At 43.5% G+C, this 21000-nt stretch overlaps 16 non-coding genes and 1 pseudogene across 16 annotated transcripts; all 17 read left to right on the top strand.

Annotated features, from left to right (window-relative positions):
• The first annotated feature begins 963 nt into the window (after positions 1-963).
• LOC136756258 (5S ribosomal RNA) lies at positions 964-1082 on the top strand. The gene has a single exon (XR_010818354.1). It is a non-coding gene; the product is annotated as a 5S ribosomal RNA (ribosomal RNA).
• A 1066-nt stretch (positions 1083-2148) lies between these two features.
• Positions 2149-2267, top strand: LOC136756590 (5S ribosomal RNA). The gene has a single exon (XR_010818664.1). It is a non-coding gene; the product is annotated as a 5S ribosomal RNA (ribosomal RNA).
• A 1056-nt stretch (positions 2268-3323) lies between these two features.
• On the top strand, positions 3324-3442 carry LOC136756578 (5S ribosomal RNA). Its single transcript, XR_010818653.1, has one exon. It is a non-coding gene; the product is annotated as a 5S ribosomal RNA (ribosomal RNA).
• A 1055-nt stretch (positions 3443-4497) lies between these two features.
• On the top strand, positions 4498-4616 carry LOC136756566 (5S ribosomal RNA). Its single transcript, XR_010818642.1, has one exon. It is a non-coding gene; the product is annotated as a 5S ribosomal RNA (ribosomal RNA).
• A 1066-nt stretch (positions 4617-5682) lies between these two features.
• On the top strand, positions 5683-5791 carry LOC136757582 (uncharacterized; annotated as a pseudogene).
• Positions 5792-6846: 1055 nt separating this feature from the next.
• Positions 6847-6965, top strand: LOC136756554 (5S ribosomal RNA). Its single transcript, XR_010818630.1, has one exon. It is a non-coding gene; the product is annotated as a 5S ribosomal RNA (ribosomal RNA).
• Positions 6966-8032: 1067 nt separating this feature from the next.
• LOC136756673 (5S ribosomal RNA) lies at positions 8033-8151 on the top strand. Its single transcript, XR_010818740.1, has one exon. It is a non-coding gene; the product is annotated as a 5S ribosomal RNA (ribosomal RNA).
• Positions 8152-9206: 1055 nt separating this feature from the next.
• On the top strand, positions 9207-9325 carry LOC136756863 (5S ribosomal RNA). Its single transcript, XR_010818918.1, has one exon. It is a non-coding gene; the product is annotated as a 5S ribosomal RNA (ribosomal RNA).
• A 1066-nt stretch (positions 9326-10391) lies between these two features.
• On the top strand, positions 10392-10510 carry LOC136757383 (5S ribosomal RNA). The gene has a single exon (XR_010819411.1). It is a non-coding gene; the product is annotated as a 5S ribosomal RNA (ribosomal RNA).
• Positions 10511-11576: 1066 nt separating this feature from the next.
• Positions 11577-11695, top strand: LOC136757408 (5S ribosomal RNA). Its single transcript, XR_010819435.1, has one exon. It is a non-coding gene; the product is annotated as a 5S ribosomal RNA (ribosomal RNA).
• Positions 11696-12761: 1066 nt separating this feature from the next.
• On the top strand, positions 12762-12880 carry LOC136757563 (5S ribosomal RNA). The gene has a single exon (XR_010819554.1). It is a non-coding gene; the product is annotated as a 5S ribosomal RNA (ribosomal RNA).
• A 1066-nt stretch (positions 12881-13946) lies between these two features.
• Positions 13947-14065, top strand: LOC136757407 (5S ribosomal RNA). The gene has a single exon (XR_010819434.1). It is a non-coding gene; the product is annotated as a 5S ribosomal RNA (ribosomal RNA).
• Positions 14066-15120: 1055 nt separating this feature from the next.
• LOC136757106 (5S ribosomal RNA) lies at positions 15121-15239 on the top strand. Its single transcript, XR_010819150.1, has one exon. It is a non-coding gene; the product is annotated as a 5S ribosomal RNA (ribosomal RNA).
• A 1050-nt stretch (positions 15240-16289) lies between these two features.
• Positions 16290-16408, top strand: LOC136756452 (5S ribosomal RNA). Its single transcript, XR_010818536.1, has one exon. It is a non-coding gene; the product is annotated as a 5S ribosomal RNA (ribosomal RNA).
• Positions 16409-17463: 1055 nt separating this feature from the next.
• On the top strand, positions 17464-17582 carry LOC136756524 (5S ribosomal RNA). Its single transcript, XR_010818602.1, has one exon. It is a non-coding gene; the product is annotated as a 5S ribosomal RNA (ribosomal RNA).
• A 1066-nt stretch (positions 17583-18648) lies between these two features.
• LOC136756542 (5S ribosomal RNA) lies at positions 18649-18767 on the top strand. The gene has a single exon (XR_010818619.1). It is a non-coding gene; the product is annotated as a 5S ribosomal RNA (ribosomal RNA).
• A 1050-nt stretch (positions 18768-19817) lies between these two features.
• LOC136757230 (5S ribosomal RNA) lies at positions 19818-19936 on the top strand. The gene has a single exon (XR_010819268.1). It is a non-coding gene; the product is annotated as a 5S ribosomal RNA (ribosomal RNA).
• The last annotated feature ends 1064 nt before the right edge of the window (positions 19937-21000 follow it).

The raw sequence follows: 21000 nt of genomic DNA, 5'->3' as shown, positions 1-21000 counted from the left end.
ATACAATAGATCTTGTTCTCCAACGTAAACGGTCCCTAGTTACTAGGGTACATTCGTAAATAAATTGAGCATCATGGCTAGAAGTGACTAAATGTTGCCTAATCTTTCTCATCGAGAAATGACACAATTACAGCAACACAAAAAGGAACTCCACCGGACAAAGTTCAGTGCTCACAAGGAGCCTCATTCAACACACACGGTTCCATTCCCATTCATGCAAAGCACGAAAGTGTAAAACTTGGGAACATACTTGAGAGCAAAGATCACATTCAATCTCAATCAAGGCACGGATGTGAATGCAACGGGATGAAATTACTGAAATGATGCCTGCCCTCGAACTGTGATGATGGACTACCCGACTCGCCAATAATATTGGGTTCTGGTGTATTGAAATACAGGAGCTGCTGGATTTGTGTGTTTTCTTACCCCCTCACCATAGTTTGTCAAATGTTTAAACAACTGAACTTATATTCAAGGTTTGTTTCTCTTCATATGTTTTACTGGTTTACATTTGTCTCAGCAACCTGTTGAATGATTCTTCTGCTTTCAAAACAAAATGACAACAGGATGAATGCACACACTTGAAAATACAATACATGCAATGTTATGCATCATAGTGATGCAACCTCCTTTCAGTTTCATACTGCATGTCAATTGAAATCCTTACTGAAATGCACACCTTCTCAAGATTGCGCTTGACTGGCATGTCAGGCACTCAATTACAGCTGTATTATCAAGACAATGTGTTCGTTTTGTAAAATATAGTTCCGGTCTGGTGTGGCACCCCAGCTAACGCACAACGTTGCCACAATGTTGCCACAACGTGGCGTCTTAGCAGGGACTGTCTGCGGCGCGCTGGTGTGTCCCGGGCTTTAGAGTAGAGAGACAGTTCAACTGTAAGTATGAACGGCAGAAACGGATATTGCCTTCCCTTTAAGTAGAGCGTCAGGGACAGCATTCCTGGCTTACGGCCATACTAGCCTGAATACGCCCGATCTCGTCCGATCTCGGAAGCTAAGCAGGCTCGGGCCTGGTCAGTACTTGCATGGGAGACCGCCTGGGAATACCAGGTGCTGTAAGCTTTTGCATCTTTTACACACCAGAGGGCGACAAATCACGAGTTTTAACTTTGGATACACGCAATTTCATCATTATTTCAGATTTCACTTCCCCAAATACACAGGCATACAATAGATCTTGTTCTCCAACGTAAACGGTCCCTAGTAACTAGGGTACATTCGTAAATAAATTGAGCATCATGGCTAGAAGTTACTAAATGTTGCCTAATCTTTCTCATCGAGAAATGACACAATTACAGCAACACAAAAAGGAACTCCACCGGACAAAGTTCAGTGCTCACAAGGAGCCTCATTCAACACACACGGTTCCATTCCCATTCATGCAAAGCACGAAAGTGTAAAACTTGGGAACATACTTGAGAGCAAAGATCACATTCAATCTCATTCAAGGCACGGATGTGAATGCAACGGGATGAAATTACTGAAATGATGCCTGCCCTCGAACTGTGATGATGGACTACCCGACTCGCCAATAATATTGGGTTCTGGTGTATTGAAATACAGGAGCTGCTGGATTTGTGTGTTTTCTTACCCCCTCACCATAGTTTGTCAAATGTTTAAACAACTGAACTTATATTCAAGGTTTGTTTCTCTTCATATGTTTTACTGGTTTACATTTGTCTCAGCAACCTGTTGAATGATTCTTCTGCTTTCAAAACAAAATGACAACAGGATGAATGCACACACTTGAAAATACAATACATGCAATGTTATGCATCATAGTGATGCAACCTCCTTTCAGTTTCATACTGTATGTCAATTGAAATCCTTATTGAAATGCACACCTTCTCAAGATTGAGCTTGACTGGCGTGTCAGGCACTCAATTACAGCTGTATTATCAAGACAATGTGTTCGTTTTGTAATATATAGTTCCGGTCTGGTGTGGCACCCCAGCTAACGCACAACGTTGCCACAATGTTGCCACAACGTGGCGTGTTAGCAGGGACTGTCTGCGGCGCGCTGGTGTGTCCCGGGCTTTAGAGTAGAGAGACAGTTCAACTGTAAGTATGAACGGCAGAAACGGATATTGCCTTCCCTTTAAGTAGAGCGTCAGGGACAGCCTCCCTGGCTTACGGCCATACTAGCCTGAATACGCCCGATCTCGTCCGATCTCGGAAGCTAAGCAGGCTCGGGCCTGGTCAGTACTTGGATGGGAGACCGCCTGGGAATACCAGGTGCTGTAAGCTTTTGCATCTTTTACACACCAGAGCGCGACAAATCACGAGTTTTAACTTTGGATACACGCAATTTCATCATTATTTCAGATTTGACTTCCCCAAATACACAGGCATACAATAGATCTTGTTCTCCAACGTAAACGGTCCCTAGTAAATAGGGTACATTCGTAAATAAATTGAGCATCATGGCTAGAAGTGACTAAATGTTGCCTAATCTTTCTCATCGAGAAATGACACAATTACAGCAACACAAAAAGGAACTCCACCGGACAAAGATCAGTGCTCACAAGGAGCCTCATTCAACACACACGGTTCCATTCCCATTCATGCAAAGCACGAAAGTGTAAAACTTGGGAACATACTTGAGAGCAAAGATCACATTCAATCTCATTCAAGGCACGGATGTGAATGCAACGGGATGAAATTACTGAAATGATGTCTGCCCTCGAACTGTGATGATGGACTACCCGACTCGCCAATAATATTGGGTTCTGGTGTATTGAAATACAGGAGCTGCTGGATTTGTGTGTTTTCTTACCCCCTCACCATAGTTTGTCAAATGTTTAAACAACTGAACTTATATTCAAGGTTTGTTTCTCTTCATATGTTTTACTGGTTTACATTTGTCTCAGCAACCTGTTGAATGATTCTTCTGCTTTCAAAACAAAATGACAACAGGATGAATGCACACACTTGAAAATACAATACATGCAATGTTATGCATCATAGTGATGCAACCTCCTTTCAGTTTCATACTGCATGTCAATTGAAATCCTTACTGAAATGCACACCTTCTCAAGATTGCGCTTGACTGGCGTGTCAGGCACTCAATTACAGCTGTTTTATCAAGACAAATGTGTTCGTTTTGTAAAATATAGTTCCGGTCTGGTGTGGCACCCCAGCTAACGCACAACGTTGCCACAACGTTTCGTGTTAGCAGGGACTGTCTGCGGCGCGCTGGTGTGTCCCGGGCTTTAGAGTAGAGAGACAGTTCAACTGTAAGTATGAACGGCAGAAACGGATATTGCCTTCCCTTTAAGTAGAGCGTCAGGGACAGCCTCCCTGGCTTACGGCCATACTAGCCTGAATACGCCCGATCTCGTCCGATCTCGGAAGCTAAGCAGGCTCGGGCCTGGTCAGTACTTGGATGGGAGACCGCCTGGGAATACCAGGTGCTGTAAGCTTTTGCATCTTTTACACACCAGAGCGCGACAAATCACGAGTTTTAACTTTGGATACACGCAATTTCATCATTATTTCAGATTTGACTTCCCCAAATACACAGGCATACAATAGATCTTGTTCTCCAACGTAAACGGTCCCTAGTAACTAGGGTACATTCGTAAATAAATTGAGCATCATGGCTAGAAGTGACTAAATGTTGCCTAATCTTTCTCATCGAGAAATGACACAATTACAGCAACACAAAAAGGAACTCCACCGGACAAAGATCAGTGCTCACAAGGAGCCTCATTCAACACACACGGTTCCATTCCCATTCATGCAAAGCACGAAAGTGTAAAACTTGGGAACATACTTGAGAGCAAAGATCACATTCAATCTCATTCAAGGCACGGATGTGAATGCAACGGGATGAAATTACTGAAATGATGCCTGCCCTCGAACTGTGATGATGGACTACCCGACTCGCCAATAATATTGGGTTCTGGTGTATTGAAATACAGGAGCTGCTGGATTTGTGTGTTTTCTTACCCCCTCACCATAGTTTGTCAAATGTTTAAACAACTGAACTTATATTCAAGGTTTGTTTCTCTTCATATGTTTTACTGGTTTACATTTGTCTCAGCAACCTGTTGAATGATTCTTCTGCTTTCAAAACAAAATGACAACAGGATGAATGCACACACTTGAAAATACAATACATGCAATGTTATGCATCATAGTGATGCAACCTCCTTTCAGTTTCATACTGCATGTCAATTGAAATCCTTACTGAAATGCACACCTTCTCAAGATTGCGCTTGACTGGCGTGTCAGGCACTCAATTACAGCTGTATTATCAAGACAATATGTTCGTTTTGTAATATATAGTTCCGGTCTGGTGTGGCACCCCAGCTAACGCACAACGTTGCCACAACGTTTCGTGTTAGCAGGGACTGTCTGCGGCGCGCTGGTGTGTCCCGGACTTTAGAGTAGAGAGAGAGTTCAACTGCAAGTATGAGCGGCAGAAACGGATATTGCCTTCCCTTTAAGTAGAGCGTCAGGGACAGCCTCCCTGGCTTACGGCCATACTAGCCTGAATACGCCCGATCTCGTCCGATCTCGGAAGCTAAGCAGGCTCGGGCCTGGTCAGTACTTGGATGGGAGACCGCCTGGGAATACCAGGTGCTGTAAGCTTTTGCATCTTTTACACACCAGAGGGCGACAAATCACGAGTTTTAACTTTGGATACACGCAATTTCATCATTATTTCAGATTTGACTTCCCCAAATACACAGGCATACAATAGATCTTGTTCTCCAACGTAAACGGTCCCTAGTAACTAGGGTACATTCGTAAATAAATTGAGCATCATGGCTAGAAGTGACTAAATGTTGCCTAATCTTTCTCATCGAGAAATGACACAATTACAGCAACACAAAAAGGAACTCCACCGGACAAAGTTCAGTGCTCACAAGGAGCCTCATTCAACACACACGGTTCCATTCCCATTCATGCAAAGCACGAAAGTGTAAAACTTGGGAACATACTTGAGAGCAAAGATCACATTCAATCTCATTCAAGGCACGGATGTGAATGCAACGGGATGAAATTACTGAAATGATGCCTGCCCTCGAACTGTGATGATGGACTACCCGACTCGCCAATAATATTGGGTTCTGGTGTATTGAAATACAGGAGCTGCTGGATTTGTGTGTTTTCTTACCCCCTCACCATAGTTTGTCAAATGTTTAAACAACTGAACTTATATTCAAGGTTTGTTTCTCTTCATATGTTTTACTGGTTTACATTTGTCTCAGCAACCTGTTGAATGATTCTTCTGCTTTCAAAACAAAATGACAACAGGATGAATGCACACACTTGAAAATACAATACATGCAATGTTATGCATCATAGTGATGCAACCTCCTTTCAGTTTCATACTGCATGTCAATAGAAATCCTTACTGAAATGCACACCTTCTCAAGATTGCGCTTGACTGGCGTGTCAGGCACTCAATTACAGCTGTTTTATCAAGAGAATGTGTTCGTTTTGTAATATATAGTTCCGGTCTGGTGTGGCACCCCAGCTAACGCACAACGTTGCCACAATGTTGCCACAACGTGGCGTGTTAGCAGGGACTGTCTGCGGCGCGCTGGTGTGTCCCGGGCTTTAGAGTAGAGAGACAGTTCAACTGTAAGTATGAGCGGCAGAAACGGATATTGCCTTCCCTTTAAGTAGAGCGTCAGGGACAGCCTCCCTGGCTTACGGCCATACTAGCCTGAATACGCCCGATCTCGGAAGCTAAGCAGGCTCGGGCCTGGTCAGTACTTGGATGGGAGACCGCCTGGGAATACCAGGTGCTGTAAGCTTTTGCATCTTTTACACACCAGAGGGCGACAAATCACGAGTTTTAACTTTGGATACACGCAATTTCATCATTATTTCAGATTTGACTTCCCCAAATACACAGGCATACAATAGATCTTGTTCTCCAACGTAAACGGTCCCTAGTAACTAGGGTACATTCGTAAATAAATTGAGCATCATGGCTAGAAGTGACTAAATGTTGCCTAATCTTTCTCATCGAGAAATGACACAATTACAGCAACACAAAAAGGAACTCCACCGGACAAAGTTCAGTGCTCACAAGGAGCTTCATTCAACACACACGGTTCCATTCCCATTCATGCAAAGCACGAAAGTGTAAAACTTGGGAACATACTTGAGAGCAAAGATCACATTCAATCTCATTCAAGGCACGGATGTGAATGCAACGGGATGAAATTACTGAAATGATGCCTGCCCTCGAACTGTGATGATGGACTACCCGACTCGCCAATAATATTGGGTTCTGGTGTATTGAAATACAGGAGCTGCTGGATTTGTGTGTTTTCTTACCCCCTCACCATAGTTTGTCAAATGTTTAAACAACTGAACTTATATTCAAGGTTTGTTTCTCTTCATATGTTTTACTGGTTTACATTTGTCTCAGCAACCTGTTGAATGATTCTTCTGCTTTCAAAACAAAATGACAACAGGATGAATGCACACACTTGAAAATACAATACATGCAATGTTATGCATCATAGTGATGCAACCTCCTTTCAGTTTCATACTGCATGTCAATTGAAATCCTTACTGAAATGCACACCTTCTCAAGATTGCGCTTGACTGGCGTGTCAGGCACTCAATTACAGCTGTTTTATCAAGACAATGTGTTCGTTTTGTAATATATAGTTCCGGTCTGGTGTGGCACCCCAGCTAACGCACAACGTTGCCACAACGTTTCGTGTTAGCAGGGACTGTCTGCGGCGCGCTGGTGTGTCCCGGACTTTAGAGTAGAGAGACAGTTCAATTGCAAGTATGAGCGGAAGAAACGGATATTGCCTTCCCTTTAAGTAGAGCGTCAGGGACAGCCTCCCTGGCTTACGGCCATACTAGCCTGAATACGCCCGATCTCGTCCGATCTCGGAAGCTAAGCAGGCTCGGGCCTGGTCAGTACTTGGATGGGAGACCGCCTGGGAATACCAGGTGCTGTAAGCTTTTGCATCTTTTACACACCAGAGGGCGACAAATCACGAGTTTTAACTTTGGATACACGCAATTTCATCATTATTTCAGATTTGACTTCCCCAAATACACAGGCATAGAATAGATCTTGTTCTCCAACGTAAACGGTCCCTAGTAACTAGTGTACATTCGTAAATAAATTGAGCATCATGGCTAGAAGTGACTAAATGTTGCCTAATCTTTCTCATCGAGAAATGACACAATTACAGCAACACAAAAAGGAACTCCACCGGACAAAGTTCAGTGCTCACAAGGAGCCTCATTCAACACACACGGTTCCATTCCCATTCATGCAAAGCACGAAAGTGTAAAACTTGGGAAAATACTTGAGAGCAAAGATCACATTCAATCTCATTCAAGGCACGGATGTGAATGCAACGGGATGAAATTACTGAAATGATGCCTGCCCTCGAACTGTGATGATGGACTACCCGACTCACCAATAATATTGGGTTCTGGTGTATTGAAATACAGGAGCTGCTGGATTTGTGTGTTTTCTTACCCCCTCACCATAGTTTGTCAAATGTTTAAACAACTGAACTTATATTCAAGGTTTGTTTCTCTTCATATGTTTTACTGGTTTACATTTGTCTCAGCAACCTGTTGAATGATTCTTCTGCTTTCAAAACAAAATGACAACAGGATGAATGCACACACTTGAAAATACAATACATGCAATGTTATGCATCATAGTGATGCAACCTCCTTTCAGTTTCATACTGCATGTCAATTGAAATCCTTACTGAAATGCACACCTTCTCAAGATTGCGCTTGACTGGCGTGTCAGGCACTCAATTACAGCTGTTTTATCAAGAGAATGTGTTCGTTTTGTAATATATAGTTCCGGTCTGGTGTGGCACCCCAGCTAACGCACAACGTTGCCACAATGTTGCCACAACGTGGCGTGTTAGCAGGGACTGTCTGCGGCTGCGCTGGTGTGTCCCGGGCTTTAGAGTAGAGAGACAGTTCAACTGTAAGTATGAACGGCAGAAACGGATATTGCCTTCCCTTTAAGTAGAACGTCAGGGACAGCCTCCCTGGCTTACGGCCATACTAGCCTGAATACGCCAGATCTCGTCCGATCTCGGAAGCTAAGCAGGCTCGGGCCTGGTCAGTACTTGGATGGGAGACCGCCTGGGAATACCAGGTGCTGTAAGCTTTTGCATCTTTTACACACCAGAGGGCGACAAATCACGAGTTTTAACTTTGGATACACGCAATTTCATCATTATTTCAGATTTGACTTCCCCAAATACACAGGCATACAATAGATCTTGTTCTCCAACGTAAACGGTCCCTAGTAACTAGGGTACATTCGTAAATAAATTGAGCATCATGGCTAGAAGTGACTAAATGTTGCCTAATCTTTCTCATCGAGAAATGACACAATTACAGCAACACAAAAAGGAACTCCACCGGACAAAGTTCAGTGCTCACAAGGAGCTTCATTCAACACACACGGTTCCATTCCCATTCATGCAAAGCACGAAAGTGTAAAACTTGGGAACATACTTGAGAGCAATGATCACATTCAATCTCATTCAAGGCACGGATGTGAATGCAACGGGATGAAATTACTGAAATGATGCCTGCCCTCGAACTGTGATGATGGACTACCCGACTCGCCAATAATATTGGGTTCTGGTGTATTGAAATACAGGAGCTGCTGGATTTGTGTGTTTTCTTACCCCCTCACCATAGTTTGTCAAATGTTTAAACAACTGAACTTATATTCAAGGTTTGTTTCTCTTCATATGTTTTACTGGTTTACATTTGTCTCAGCAACCTGTTGAATGATTCTTCTGCTTTCAAAACAAAATGACAACAGGATGAATGCACACACTTGAAAATACAATACATGCAATGTTATGCATCATAGTGATGCAACCTCCTTTCAGTTTCATACTGCATGTCAATTGAAATCCTTACTGAAATGCACACCTTATCAAGATTGCGCTTGACTGGCGTGTCAGGCACTCAATTACAGCTGTTTTATCAAGACAATGTGTTCGTTTTGTAATATATAGTTCCGGTCTGGTGTGGCACCCCAGCTAACGCAGAACGTTGCCACAACGTTTCGTGTTAGCAGGGACTGTCTGCGGCGCGCTGGTGTGTCCCGGACTTTAGAGTAGAGAGACAGTTCAATTGCAAGTATGAGCGGAAGAAACGGATATTGCCTTCCCTTTAAGTAGAGCGTCAGGGACAGCCTCCCTGGCTTACGGCCATACTAGCCTGAATACGCCCAATCTCGTCCGATCTCGGAAGCTAAGCAGGCTCGGGCCTGGTCAGTACTTGGATGGGAGACCGCCTGGGAATACCAGGTGCTGTAAGCTTTTGCATCTTTTACACACCAGAGGGCGACAAATCACGAGTTTTAACTTTGGATACACGCAATTTCATCATTATTTCAGATTTGACTTCCCCAAATACACAGGCATACAATAGATCTTGTTCTCCAACGTAAACGGTCCCTAGTAACTAGTGTACATTCGTAAATAAATTGAGCATCATGGCTAGAAGTGACTAAATGTTGCCTAATCTTTCTCATCGAGAAATGACACAATTACAGCAACACAAAAAGGAACTCCACCGGACAAAGTTCAGTGCTCACAAGGAGCCTCATTCAACACACACGGTTCCATTCCCATTTATGCAAAGCACGAAAGTGTAAAACTTGGGAACATACTTGAGAGCAAAGATCACATTCAATCTCATTCAAGGCACGGATGTGAATGCAACGGGATGAAATTACTGAAATGATGCCTGCCCTCGAACTGTGATGATGGACTACCCGACTCGCCAATAATATTGGGTTCTGGTGTATTGAAATACAGGAGCTGCTGGATTTGTGTGTTTTCTTACCCCCTCACCATAGTTTGTCAAATGTTTAAACAACTGAACTTATATTCAAGGTTTGTTTCTCTTCATATGTTTTACTGGTTTACATTTGTCTCAGCAACCTGTTGAATGATTCTTCTGCTTTCAAAACAAAATGACAACAGGATGAATGCACACACTTGAAAATACAATACATGCAATGTTATGCATCATAGTGATGCAACCTCCTTTCAGTTTCATACTGCATGTCAATTGAAATCCTTACTGAAATGCACACCTTCTCAAGATTGCGCTTGACTGGCGTGTCAGGCACTCAATTACAGCTGTTTTATCAAGACAATGTGTTTTTTTTGTAAAATATAGTTCCGGTCTGGTGTGGCACCCCAGCTAACGCACAACGTTGCCACAATGTTGCCACAACGTGGCGTGTTAGCAGGGACAGTCTGCGGCGCGCTGCTGTGTCCCGGGCTTTAGAGTAGAGAGACAGTTCAACTGTAAGTATGAACGGCAGAAACGGATATTGCCTTCCCTTTAAGTACAGCATCAGGGACAGCCTCCCTGGCTTACGGCCATACTAGCCTGAATACGCCCGATCTCGTCCGATCTCCGAAGCCAAGCAGGCTCGGGCCTGGTCGGTACTTGGATGGGAGACCGCCTGGGAATACCAGGTGCTGTAAGCTTTTGCACCTTTTACACACCAGAGGGCGACAAATCACGAGTTTTAACTTTGGATACACACAATTTCATCATTATTTCAGATTTTACTTCCCCAAATACACAGGCATACAATAGATCTTGTTCTCCAATGTAAACGGTCCCTAGTAACTAGGGTACATTCGTAAATAAATTGAGCATCATGGCTAGAAGTGACTAAATGTTGCCTAATCTTTCTCATCAAGAAATGACACAATTACAGCAACACAAAAAGGAACTCCACCGGACAAAGTTCAGTGCTCACAAGGAGCCTCATTCAACACACACGGTTCCATTCCCATTCATGCAAAGCACGAAAGTGTAAAACTTGGGAACATACTTGAGAGCAAAGATCACATTCAACCTCATTCAAGGCACGGATGTGAATGCAACGGGATGAAATTACTGAAATGATGCCTGCCCTCGAACTGTGATGATGGACTACCCGACTCACCAATAATATTGGCTTCTGGTGTATTGAAGTACAGGAGCTGCTGGATTTGTGTGTTTTCTTACCCCCTCACCATAGTTTGTCAAATGTTTAAACAACTGAACTTATATTCAAGGTTTGTTTCTCTTCATATGTTTTACTGGTTTACATTTGTCTCAGCAACCTGTTGAATGATTCTTCTGCTTTCAAAACAAAATGACAACAGGATGAATGCACACATTTGAAAATACAATACATGCAATGTTATGCATCATAGTGATGCAACCTCCTTTCAGTTTCATACTGCATGTCAATTGAAATCCTTACTGAAATGCACACCTTCTCAAGATTGCGCTTGACTGGCGTGTCAGGCACTCAATTACAGCTGTTTTATCAAGACAATGTGTTCGTTTTGTAAAATATAGTTCCGGTCTGGTGTGGCACCCCAGCAAACGCACAACGTTGCCACAACGTTGCCACAACGTGGCGAGTTAGCAGGGACTGTCTGCGGCACGTTGGTGTGTCCCGGGCTTTAGAGTAGAGAGACAGTTCAACTGTAAGTATGAACGGCAGAAACGGATATTGCCTTCCCTTTAAGTAGAGCGTCAGGGACAGCCTCCCTGGCTTACGGCCATACTAGCCTGAATACGCCCGATCTCGACCGATCTCGGAAGCCAGGCAGGCTCGGGCCTGGTCAGTACTTGGATGGGAGACCGCCTGGGAATACCAGGTGCTGTAAGCTTTTGCACCTTTTACACACCAGAGGGCGACAAATCACGAGTTTTAACTTTGGATACACACAATTTCATCATTATTTCAGATTTTACTTCCCCAAATACACAGGCATACAATAGATCTTGATCTCCAACGTAAACGGTCCCTAGTAACTAGGGTACATTCGTAAATTAATTGAGCATCATGGCTAGAAGTGACTCAATGTTGCCTAATCTTTCTCATCAAGAAATGACACAATTACAGCAACACAAAAAGGAACTCCACCACACAAAGTTCAGTGCTCACAAGGAGACTCATTCAACACACACGGTTCCATTCCCATTCATGCAAAGCACGAAAGTTTAAAACTTGGAAACATACTTGAGAGCAAAGATCACATTCAATCTCATTCAAGGCACGGATGTGAATGCAACGGGATGAAATTACTGAAATGATGCCTGCCCTCGAACTGTGATGATGGACTACCCGACTCGCCAATAATATTGGGTTCTGGTGTATTGAAATACAGGAGCTGCTGGATTTGTGTGTTTTCTTACCCCCTCACCATAGTTTGTCAAATGTTTAAACAACTGAACTTATATTCAAGGTTTGTTTCTCTTCATATGTTTTACTGGTTTACATTTGTCTCAGCAACCTGTTGAATGATTCTTCTGCTTTCAAAACAAAATGACAACAGGATGAATGCACACACTTGAAAATACAATACATGCAATGTTATGCATCATAGTGATGCAACCTCCTTTCAGTTTCATACTGCATGTCAATTGAAATCCTTACTGAAATGCACACCTTCTCAAGATTGCGCTTGACTGGCGTGTCAGGCACTCAATTACAGCTGTTTTATCAAGACAATGTGTTCGTTTTGTAAAATATAGTTCCGGTCTGGTGTGGCACCCCAACTAACGCACAACGTTGCCACAACGTTGCCTCAACGTGGCGTGTTAGCAGGGACTGTCTGCGGCGCGCTGGTGTGTCCCGGGCTTTAGAGTAGAGAGACAGTTCAACTGTAAGTATGATCGGCAGAAACGGATATTGCCTTCCCTTTAAGTAGAGCGTCAGGGACAGCCTCCCTGGCTTACGGCCATACTAGCCTGAATACGCCCGATCTCGACCGATCTCGGAAGCCAGGCAGCCTCGGGCCTGGTCAGTACTTGGATGGGAGACCGCCTGGGAATACCAGGTGCTGTAAGCTTTTGCACCTTTTACACACCAGAGGGCGACAAATCACGAGTTTTAACTTTGGATACACACAATTTCATCATTATTTCAGATTTTACTTCCCCAAATACACAGGCATACAATAGATCTTGATCTCCAACGTAAACGGTCCCTAGTAACTAGGGTACATTCGTAAATTAATTGAGCATCATGGCTAGAAGTGACTCAATGTTGCCTAATCTTTCTCATCAAGAAATGACACAATTACAGCAACACAAAAAGGAACTCCACCACACAAAGTTCAGTGCTCACAAGGAGACTCATTCAACACACACGGTTCCATTCCCATTCATGCAAAGCACGAAAGTGTAAAACTTGGGAACATACTTGAGAGCAAAGATCACATTCAATCTCATTCAAGGCACGGATGTGAATGCAACGGGATGAAATTACTGAAATGATGCCTGCCCTCGAACTGTGATGATGGACTACCCGACTCGCCAATAATATTGGGTTCTGGTGTATTGAAATACAGGAGCTGCTGGATTTGTGTGTTTTCTTACCCCCTCACCATAGTTTGTCAAATGTTTAAACAACTGAACTTATATTCAAGGTTTGTTTCTCTTCATATGTTTTACTGGTTTACATTTGTCTCAGCAACCTGTTGAATGATTCTTCTGCTTTCAAAACAAAATGACAACAGGATGAATGCACACACTTGAAAATACAATACATGCAATGTTATGCATCATAGTGATGCAACCTCCTTTCAGTTTCATACTGCATGTCAATTGAAATCCTTACTGAAATGCACACCTTCTCAAGATTGCGCTTGACTGGCGTGTCAGGCACTCAATTACAGCTGTTTTATCAAGACAATGTGTTCGTTTTGTAAAATATAGTTCCGGTCTGGTGTGGCACCCCAACTAACGCACAACGTTGCCACAACGTTGCCACAACGTGGCGTGTTAGCAGGGACTGTCTGCGGCGCGCTGGTGTGTCCCGGGCTTTAGAGTAGAGAGACAGTTCAACTGTAAGTATGATCGGCAGAAACGGATATTGCCTACCCTTTAAGTAGAGCGTCAGGGACAGCCTCCCTGGCTTACGGCCATACTAGCCTGAATACGCCCGATCTCGACCGATCTCGGAAGCCAGGCAGGCTCGGGCCTGGTCAGTACTTGGATGGGAGACCGCCTGGGAATACCAGGTGCTGTAAGCTTTTGCACCTTTTACACACCAGAGGGCGACAAATCACGAGTTTTAACTTTGGATACACGCAATTTCATCATTATTTCAGATTTTACTTCCCCAAATACACAGGCATACAATAGATCTTGTTCTCCAACGTAAACGGTCCCTAGTAACTAGGGTACATTCGTAAATTAATTGAGCATCATGGCTAGAAGTGACTCAATGTTGCCTAATCTTTCTCATCAAGAAATGACACAATTACAGCAACACAAAAAGGAACTCCACCGCACAAAGTTCAGTGCTCACAAGGAGACTCATTCAACACACACGGTTCCATTCCCATTCATGCAAAGCACGAAAGTGTAAAACTTGGGAACATACTTGAGAGCAAAGATCACATTCAATCTCATACAAGGCACGGATGTGAATGCAACGGGATGAAATTACTGAAATGATGCCTGCCCTCGAACTGTGATGATGGACTACCCGACTCGCCAATAATATTGGGTTCTGGTGTATTGAAATACAGGAGCTGCTGGATTTGTGTGTTTTCTTACCCCCTCACCATAGTTTGTCAAATGTTTAAACAACTGAACTTATATTCAAGGTTTGTTTCTCTTCATATGTTTTACTGGTTTACATTTGTCTCAGCAACCTGTTGAATGATTCTTCTGCTTTCAAAACAAAATGACAACAGGATGAATGCACACACTTGAAAATACAATACATGCAATGTTATGCATCATAGTGATGCAACCTCCTTTCAGTTTCATACTGCATGTCAATTGAAATCCTTACTGAAATGCACACCTTCTCAAGATTGCGCTTGACTGGCGTGTCAGGCACTCAATTACAGCTGTTTTATCAAGACAATGTGTTCGTTTTGTAAAATATAGTTCCGGTCTGGAGTGGCACCCCAGCTAACGCACAACGTTGCCACAACGTGGCGTGTTGGCAGGGACTGTCTGCGGCGCGCTGGTGTGTCCCGGGCTTTAGAGTAGAGAGACAGTTCAACTGTAAGTATGAACGGCAGAAACGGATATTGCCTTCCCTTTAAGTAGAGCGTCAGGGACAGCCTCCCTGGCTTACGGCCATACTAGCCTGAATACGCCCGATCTCGTCCGATCTCGGAAACCAAGCAGGCTCGGGCCTGGTCAGTACTTGGATGGGAGACCGCCTGGGAATACCAGGTGCTGTAAGCTTTTGCATCTTTTACACACCAGAGGGCGACAAATCACGAGTTTTAACTTTGGATACACGCAATTTCATCATTATTTCAGATTTGACTTCCCCAAATACACAGGCATACAATAGATCTTGTTCTCCAACGTAAACGGTCCCTAGTAACTAGGGTACATTCGTAAATAAATTGAGCATCATGGCTAGAAGTGACTAAATGTTGCCTAATCTTTCTCATCGAGAAATGACACAATTACAGCAACACAAAAAGGAACTCCACCGGACAAAGTTCAGTGCTCACAAGGAGCCTCATTCAACACACACGGTTCCATTCCCATTCATGCAAAGCACGAAAGTGTAAAACTTGGGAACATACTTGAGAGCAAAGATCACATTCAATCTCATTCAAGGCACGGATGTGAATGCAACGGGATGAAATTACTGAAATGATGCCTGCCCTCGAACTGTGATGATGGACTACCCGACTCGCCAATAATATTGGGTTCTGGTGTATTGAAATACAGGAGCTGCTGGATTTGTGTGTTTTCTTACCCCCTCACCATAGTTTGTCAAATGTTTAAACAACTGAACTTATATTCAAGGTTTGTTTCTCTTCATATGTTTTACTGGTTTACATTTGTCTCAGCAACCTGTTGAATGATTCTTCTGCTTTCAAAACAAAATGACAACAGGATGAATGCACACACTTGAAAATACAATACATGCAATGTTATGCATCATAGTGATGCAACCTCCTTTCAGTTTCATACTGCATGTCAATTGAAATCCTTACTGAAATGCACACCTTCTCAAGATTGCGCTTGACTGGCGTGTCAGGCACTCAATTACAGCTGTTTTATCAAGACAATGTGTTCGTTTTGTAATACATAGGTCTGGTGTGGCACCCCAGCTAACGCACAACGTTGCCACAACGTTTCGTGTTAGCAGGGACTGTCTGTGGCGCGCTGGTGTGTCCCGGACTTTAGAGTAGAGAGACAGTTCAACTGCAAGTATGAGCGGCAGAAACGGATATTGCCTTCCCTTTAAGTAGAGCGTCAGGGACAGCCTCCCTGGCTTACGGCCATACTAGCCTGAATACGCCCGATCTCGTCCGATCTCGGAAGCTAAGCAGGCTCCGGCCTGGTCAGTACTTGGATGGGAGACCGCCTGGGAATACCAGGTGCTGTAAGCTTTTGCATCTTTTACACACCAGAGGGCGACAAATCACGAGTTTTAACTTTGGATACACGCAATTTCATCATTATTTCAGATTTGACTTCCCCAAATACACAGGCATACAATAGATCTTGTTCTCCAACGTAAACGGTCCCTAGTAACTAGGGTACATTCGTAAATAAATTGAGCATCATGGCTAGAAGTGACTAAATGTTGCCTAATCTTTCTCATCGAGAAATGACACAATTACAGCAACACAAAAAGGAACTCCACCGGACAAAGTTCAGTGCTCACAAGGAGCCTCATTCAACACACACGGTTCCATTCCCATTCATGCAAAGCACGAAAGTGTAAAACTTGGGAACATACTTGAGAGCAAAGATCACATTCAATCTCATTCAAGGCACGGATGTGAATGCAACGGGATGAAATTACTGAAATGATGCCTGCCCTCGAACTGTGATGATGGACTACCCGACTCGCCAATAATATTGGGTTCTGGTGTATTGAAATACAGGAGCTGCTGGATTTGTGTGTTTTCTTACCCCCTCACCATAGTTTGTCAAATGTTTAAACAACTGAACTTATATTCAAGGTTTGTTTCTCTTCATATGTTTTACTGGTTTACATTTGTCTCAGCAACCTGTTGAATGATTCTTCTGCTTTCAAAACAAAATGACAACAGGATGAATGCACACACTTGTAAATACAATACATGCAATGTTATGCATCATAGTGATGCAACCTCCTTTCAGTTTCATACTGCATGTCAATTGAAATCCTTACTGAAATGCACACCTTCTCAAGATTGCGCTTGACTGGCGTGTCAGGCACTCAATTACAGCTGTTTTATCAAGACAATGTGTTCGTTTTGTAATATATAGTTCCGGTCTGGTGTGGCACCCCAGCTAACGCACAACGTTGCCACAACGTTTCGTGTTAGCAGGGACTGTCTGCGGCGCGCTGGTGTGTCCCGGACTTTAGAGTAGAGAGACAGATCAACTGCAAGTATGAGCGGCAGAAACGGATATTGCCTTCCCTTTAAGTAGAGCGTCAGGGACAGCCTCCCTTGCTTACGACCATACTAGCCTGAATACGCCCGATCTCGTCCGATCTCGGAAGCTAAGCAGGCTCGGGCCTGGTCAGTACTTGGATGGGAGACCGCCTGGGAATACCAGGTGCTGTAAGCTTTTGCATCTTTTACACACCAGAGGGCGACAAATCACGAGTTTTAACTTTGGATACACGCAATTTCATCATTATTTCAGATTTGACTTCCCCAAATACACAGGCATACAATAGATCTTGTTCTCCAACGTAAACGGTCCCTAGAAACTAGGGTACATTCGTAAATAAATTGAGCATCATGGCTAGAAGTGACTAAATGTTGCCTAATCTATCTCATCGAGAAATGACACAATTACAGCAACACAAAAAGGAACTCCACCGGACAAAGTTCAGTGCTCACAAGGAGCCTCATTCAACACACACGGTTCCATTCCCATTCATGCAAAGCACGAAAGTGTAAAACTTGGGAACATACTTGAGAGCAAAGATCACATTCAATCTCATTCAAGGCACGGATGTGAATGCAACGGGATGAAATAACTGAATTGATGCCTGCCCTCGAACTGTGATGATGGACTACCCGACTCGCCAATAATATTGGCTTCTGGTGTATTGAAATACAGGAGCTGCTGGATGTGTGTGTTTTCTTACCCCCTCACCATAGTTTGTCAAATGTTTAAACAACTGAACTTATATTCAAGGTTTGTTTATCTTCATATGTTTTACTGGTTTACATTTGTCTCAGCAACCTGTTGAATGATTCTTCTGCTTTCAAATTAAAATGACAACAGGATGAATGCACACACTTGAAAATACAATACATGCAATGTTATGCATCATAGTGATGCAACCTCCTTTCAGTTTCATACTGCATGTCAATTGAAATCCTTACTGAAATGCACACCTTCTCAAGATTGCGCTTGACTGGCGTGTCAGGCACTCAATTACAGCTGTTTTATCAAGACAATGTGTTCGTTTTGTAATACATAGTTCCGGTCTGGTGTGGCACCCCAGCTAACGCACAACGTTGCCACAATGTTGCCACAACGTGGCGTGTTAGCAGGGACTGTCTGCGGCGCGCTGGTGTGTCCCGGGCTTTAGAGTAGAGAGACAGTTCAACTGTAAGTATGAACGGCAGAAACGGATATTGCCTTCCCTTTAAGTAGAGCGTCAGGGACAGCCTCCCTGGCTTACGGCCATACTAGCCTGAATACGCCCGATCTCGTCCGATCTCGGAAGCTAAGCAGGCTCGGGCCTGGTCAGTACTTGGATGGGAGACCGCCTGGGAATACCAGGTGCTGTAAGCTTTTGCATCTCTTACACACCAGAGGGCGACAAATCACGAGTTTTAACTTTGGATACACGCAATTTCATCATTATTTCAGATTTGACTTCCCCAAATACACAGGCATACAATAGATCTTGTTCTCCAACGTAAACGGTCCCTAGTAACTAGGGTACATTCGTAAATAAATTGAGCATCATGGCTAGAAGTGACTAAATGTTGCCTAATCTTTCTCATCGAGAAATGACACAATTACAGCAACACAAAAAGGAACTCCACCGGACAAAGTTCAGTGCTCACAAGGAGCCTCATTCAACACACACGGTTCCATTCCCATTCATGCAAAGCACGAAAGTGTAAAACTTGGGAACATACTTGAGAGCAAAGATCACATTCAATCTCATTCAAGGCACGGATGTGAATGCAACGGGATGAAATTACTGAAATGATGCCTGCCCTCGAACTGTGATGATGGACTACCCGACTCGCCAATAATATTGGGTTCTGGTGTATTGAAATACAGGAGCTGCTGGATTTGTGTGTTTTCTTACCCCCTCACCATAGTTTGTCAAATGTTTAAACAACTGAACTTATATTCAAGGTTTGTTTCTCTTCATATGTTTTACTGGTTTACATTTGTCTCAGCAACCTGTTGAATGATTCTTCTGCTTTCAAAACAAAATGACAACAGGATGAATGCACACACTTGAAAATACAATACATGCAATGTTATGCATCATAGTGATGCAACCTCCTTTCAGTTTCATACTGCATGTCAATTGAAATCCTTACTGAAATGCACACCTTCTCAAGATTGCGCTTGAATGGCGTGTCAGGCACTCAATTACAGCTGTTTTATCAAGACAATGTGTTAGTTTTGTAATACATAGGTCTGGTGTGGCACCCCAGCTAACGCACAACGTTGCCACAACGTTTCGTGTTAGCAGGGACTGTCTGCGGCGCGCTGGTGTGTCCCGGACTTTAGAGTAGAGAGACAGTTCAACTGTAAGTATGAGCGGCAGAAACGGATATTGCCTTCCCTTTAAGTAGAGCGTCAGGGACAGCCTCCCTGGCTTACGGCCATACTAGCCTGAATACGCCCAATCTCGTCCAATCTTGGAAGCTAAGCAGGCTTGGGCTTGGTCAGTACTTGGATGGGAGACCGCCTGGGAATACCAGGTGCTGTAAGCTTTTGCATCTTTTACACACCAGAGGGCGACAAATCACGAGTTTTAACTTTGGATATACGCAATTTCATCATTATTTCAGATTTGACTTCCCCAAATACACAGGCATACAATAGATCTTGTTCTCCAACGTAAACGGTCCCTAGTAACTAGGGTACATTCGTAAATAAATTGAGCATCTTGGCTAGAAGTGACTAAATGTTGCCTAATCTTTCTCATCGAGAAATGACACAATTACAGCAACACAAAAAGGAACTCCACCGGACAAAGTTCAGTGCTCACAAGGAGCCTCATTCAACACACACGGTTCCATTCCCATTCATGCAAAGCACGAAAGTGTAAAACTTGGGAACTTACTTGAGAGCAAAGATCACATTCAATCTCATTCAAGGCACGGATGTGAATGCAACGGGATGAAATTACTGAAATGATGCCTGCCCTCGAACTGTGATGATGGACTACCCGACTCGCCAATAATATTGGGTTCTGGTGTATTGAAATACAGGAGCTGCTGGATTTGTGTGTTTTCTTACCCCCTCACCATAGTTTGTCAAATGTTTAAACAACTGAACTTATATTCAAGGTTTGTTTCTCTTCATATGTTTCACTGGTTTACATTTGTCTCAGCAACCTGTTGAATGATTCTTCTGCTTTCAAAACAAAATGACAACAGGATGAATGCACACACTTGAAAATACAATACATGCAATGTTATGCATCATAGTGATGCAACCTCCTTTCAGTTTCATACTGCATGTCAATTGAAATCCTTACTGAAATGCACACCTTCTCAAGATTGCGCTTGACTGGCGTGTCAGGCACTCAATTACAGCTGTTTTATCAAGACAATGTGTTCGTTTTGTAATATATAGTTCCGGTCTGGTGTGGCACCCCAGCTAACGCACAACGTTGCCACAACGCTGCCACAACGTGGCGTGTTAGCAGGGACTGTCTGCGGCGCGCTGGTGTGTCCCGGGCTTTAGAGTAGAGAGACAGTTCAACTGTAAGTATGAACGGCAGAAACGGATATTGCCTTCCCTTTAAGTAGAGCGTCAGGGACAGCCTCCC

This window comes from Amia ocellicauda, chromosome 8 (genome assembly GCF_036373705.1).
Source record: "Amia ocellicauda isolate fAmiCal2 chromosome 8, fAmiCal2.hap1, whole genome shotgun sequence".
Classification (NCBI taxonomy): domain Eukaryota; kingdom Metazoa; phylum Chordata; class Actinopteri; order Amiiformes; family Amiidae; genus Amia; species Amia ocellicauda.
This window is presented reverse-complemented; position numbering and strand designations above follow the sequence as displayed.